We start from the raw sequence: 3,971 nt of genomic DNA on the forward strand, positions 1-3,971 counted from the left end.
CTTTTTCTTTTTATTTTCCACAAGATTTGTTAACATATTCTCCACCATATTGCTGTAATTTTTCCTCATTAAAATCAACCCAAAATATGAAATCTTGAACTCCAAGATCGATCCCGAACATTGCCAAGAAAGTGCCATTGCCGTTTCTCTCGACTAGCTTGGGTAAGGTCTCTTCTCTCTTCAATTTCTTAATTAATCTTGTCCATTCAAAACCTAAATTTCCAGATCTAGAATTTGGGGGATTTTAAATTATTTCAAAGGTATTTTTCCAGATTTTAATGAGATCTCAAACCGTTTTAAAATTCAACCCCAATTTTGGCCATTGCGAGTGGTGGTGCGTGCACCTATGGGCAAGAAAAGGGGCTGTTTTGTTTCTTGGTTCTTGCCTATATTTTTCCAGGATTAATTTGAGTTATTTAACCCTCCTAATTATCTTTTAAACCCATTTTAACTAGGGAAAAATTTTCTTGATCGATTGGCCATTCAGATCCCATAAATCGTGAAACGTAAGTGCAATTAAGGGTAACTAGTTTGTTATTTCGACATAGTTGTTGGGTACAGGTTATCATTTGATTAAATTAAGGAATTTAATCATTAATTAGCTAATAATTTTCTAGTATATTATTGAAGTAGGTGCCGACCCAAATGCCTCAAATCATTCGAAAAGGTGAAGAACGATTGTACGTACAGTTTGTATCGATACAGTGTAAGGAATCTAACTAGTTTGGATTCATAAAATAGTTATAATTTCAACGATTGGTTTGGAATCATAAGTGGGTGTCTGGGGGCTGGTTTAATGGTAAATTTATTGAATTTATACTGAATTTTGGTTTAGGTTTGTTTAAGGAATTATTAAGGAAAATTGGAAGATTTGCTAGTGTGCTGCAAGGAAGTGAAAAATAAGATATGGGTCCTAAACTCATAAAATTGTTTGAAAATGTTAAATATCATGTTATATATGATAAATTAGCTATATATTATAAATTATCTTTCTTATTGAATTGGCTTAATAGCCAAATTATTGATTTTGTGAGTGGCCGAACCAGGTATGTTTCGAGCCTTAAAAGATTGACATGTTGGAAAATTTGCTAGTTTGATAGTATGGATGTTTAATTGAGTTTGTAATAGCATATTTGAGTTATGAGATATGTGAATGTTTGACTGAATGATATAATGTGTTGAGAAGCTTATGTATGATTTAAATACATGAGATATTTGTTATCTTGTCTACTAAAAAGGGTGCTATTTATGCACAATGAAAATCTATAAAGTAGGTGAAATTGAACGATATTGATTGATATCAACTCAATGGTAATTTGAAAGATTGGAACATTGTTTCCATTTACTGAAAGTATGTGATTATGTACAAGATTGTGTGACATATTGCATATGAATTGGGTTGGGATTTTTTGGTAGACGGAGGAGTTCTATGGAGTATCTGTAACACCCCTTACCCGTTACCGTCGCCGGAACAGGATACAAGGTATTACCAGAACATAACACATACCATTAAGCATAACCGAGATATAAATATGTCATCCAATTTGATAGTGCATCGTATAACATATGTCTTGAACAATATTAGCCAACTTTAATGGCTTGTACAAAGTAGCTGGTCGAGTACTGTAACTAATATTTTAAACCTAGACAATTATGACATGTAACACAATAATTAAGCCTACTATACATGCCATAATTCAAAACGTTTAGTTCAAATACCCTAAAGTATGATAGTGCGGGTAGATCTTCACGATCCTTAACTCCTGAGCAAGCCGAAGGACACTATAAGACAAAAGAGAGAAACAAAGTAAGCTTATAGCTTAGTAAGTAAGTATGTAAATACTAATTAAAGAATCTAACATGTTTACACAACAATTCAAGTATATCTACTTTAACTTCACTATTCATTCCACTTTGATTAAGCTGTCTCTACTGCGTCATATTCACTAAATAAATCATAACTCGAGTTACAAAACTCGAAATTCAAATCCGTAAAATTTCCCTGAATCTAGACTCATAAAGCTTTTTTGCTAATTTTTTTCTAAAATTTTTGGTTCAGCCGATTAGTACAGTTTATTAGTTAAAGTTTCCCCTGTTACACAGCTCGACTGATCTGACCTCTGTTCACTACGAATTGAATTTCTCTCAGTACACAATTCAAACAACCCTGAAGTCTATTTCATTTAAAACTATTCTCAATAAGGAATTTAGGCATGTAAACTATATTTCTTAATTTTATTTGTACAATTTTTAATGATTTTTCTAAGTTGGAACAGGGGATCACGTATTCATCCTGAGCAAGTCACATACAATTGTAAATATCTCAAAATATAGAATTCCTTTCTTGCTCTGTTTCTTTTATATGAAAGTAGACTCATTAAACTTTAATTTCACATCTCATTCAACCTCTAATTATATTCCTCCTATTTTTGGTGATTTTTCAAAATCACGTCACTGCTACCATCTAAAAACAGTTTTAATGCTAATTTCACTCTTTCACACATTCTTTATGCTAACCTCATTTTATCTTATATATGTATATACCACATATCGTTTTCACCATATTTCATTCACCATAAGTGTAGGTCCAAACCACAATATCACCACAAAACCATCCCATTGAACAATTCGGATCAATCCTCGATATTTAATGGTTTCAGCACACAGCCCCACCATCATACTTCGTTTAGTTCGGCTCTCTTGTACACATGGTGAACACTTAGTGCCACTCATGCGACCTAACCGATTTGTCTCGTAGCTCTCTTGTCTACATGGTGTCCTTCACTTGGAATCACGCATGCGACCTAGCTACATTTATCTTTCACGTAGCTCTCTTGTCTACATGGGATACATCTCGTATCACACATGTGACCTAGCTACTACAGGTGTCTCGTAGCTTTCTTGTACAAATGATGTGCACTCAAGATCATACATGTGACCTAGCTACGCTCCTCTATTTCATTCGATCTCTCCGAATGTTCAACCGGAATCTCTCTCTCTATATTTATTTCCATTCTTTCAATAGTCGATTTACATTTTAACATCAGCTATTATATTTATATAATAGGCTGAAATATAAGAATGTACATGAAATTATTGTAATATTTACATACAAACTTACCTTGGTGCAAAAATGTGGAAATTTTGCAATTTAGTACAAAACTTTTTCCTTCCCCCGTTCGAGATCAATTCCGCGTCTTTCTTGATCTATAATAACACATTTAGCTCATTTAATACTCATACTATTTATTTCAATCCAAAAATCACATCATGGAAAAATTACATTTTGCCCCTAACTTTACATAATTACAATTTTTCCCTAGGCTCGGAATTTAATTTCAGCCCTTATTCTTATGTTTTATGATATGCTGAACATTTTCTCTTCTACAACAACATCAAATTCTCACTCTATCATATAGTTATGAACAATAGGTATTTTTACCGATTATCTTGCTTTTACTCGTTTTCGTTAAAACCGAGTAGCACAAGTTATTTAACATAATTTAAAACCTCATATTCTATCATAAAACATCAAAATACACAAATTTCACCTATGGGTATTTTTCCAAATATGAACCCTAGGTTAAATTATTACTAGCATAAGCTTAATCGAGCTTAGAGATTCCAAAAGCGTAAAGAACATTAAAAGCGGGCTTGGAATCACTTACTATGGAGCTTGAAAATTGAAGAAACCCTAGATATGGAGAGAGGAGAATTCGGCAGCAACTAAGGAGGATGATGATCAATTTTGTGTTATTTTTCCCATTTTATTTCATTTAATATCCAAATGACCAAAATGCCCTCCTTACTAAACTTTCAAAATTCCTTCCATGTCCTAATTTTGTCCATGAACTTAAAATTGGTCAAATTGCTATTTAAGACCTCCTAATTAATATTCTAAAACAATTTCATACTAAAAACTTCCGGGATGCAAATTTTGCAACTTATTCGATTTAGTCCCTACTTTCAAT

General features: G+C 32.7%; 1 long non-coding RNA gene across 1 annotated transcript; it reads right to left on the reverse strand.

The window, feature by feature from the left end:
- Nucleotides 1-1,533: 1,533 nt before the first annotated feature.
- On the reverse strand, nt 1,534-3,244 carry LOC128292766 (uncharacterized). The gene is made up of 2 exons (XR_008282677.1): nt 3,122-3,244; nt 1,534-1,782 (listed from the first exon to the last, which is right to left on the reverse strand). It is a non-coding gene; the product is annotated as an uncharacterized LOC128292766 (long non-coding RNA).
- Nucleotides 3,245-3,971: the final 727 nt, after the last annotated feature.

Source organism: Gossypium arboreum, chromosome 5 (assembly GCF_025698485.1).
Source record: "Gossypium arboreum isolate Shixiya-1 chromosome 5, ASM2569848v2, whole genome shotgun sequence".
Lineage (NCBI taxonomy): Eukaryota > Viridiplantae > Streptophyta > Magnoliopsida > Malvales > Malvaceae > Gossypium > Gossypium arboreum.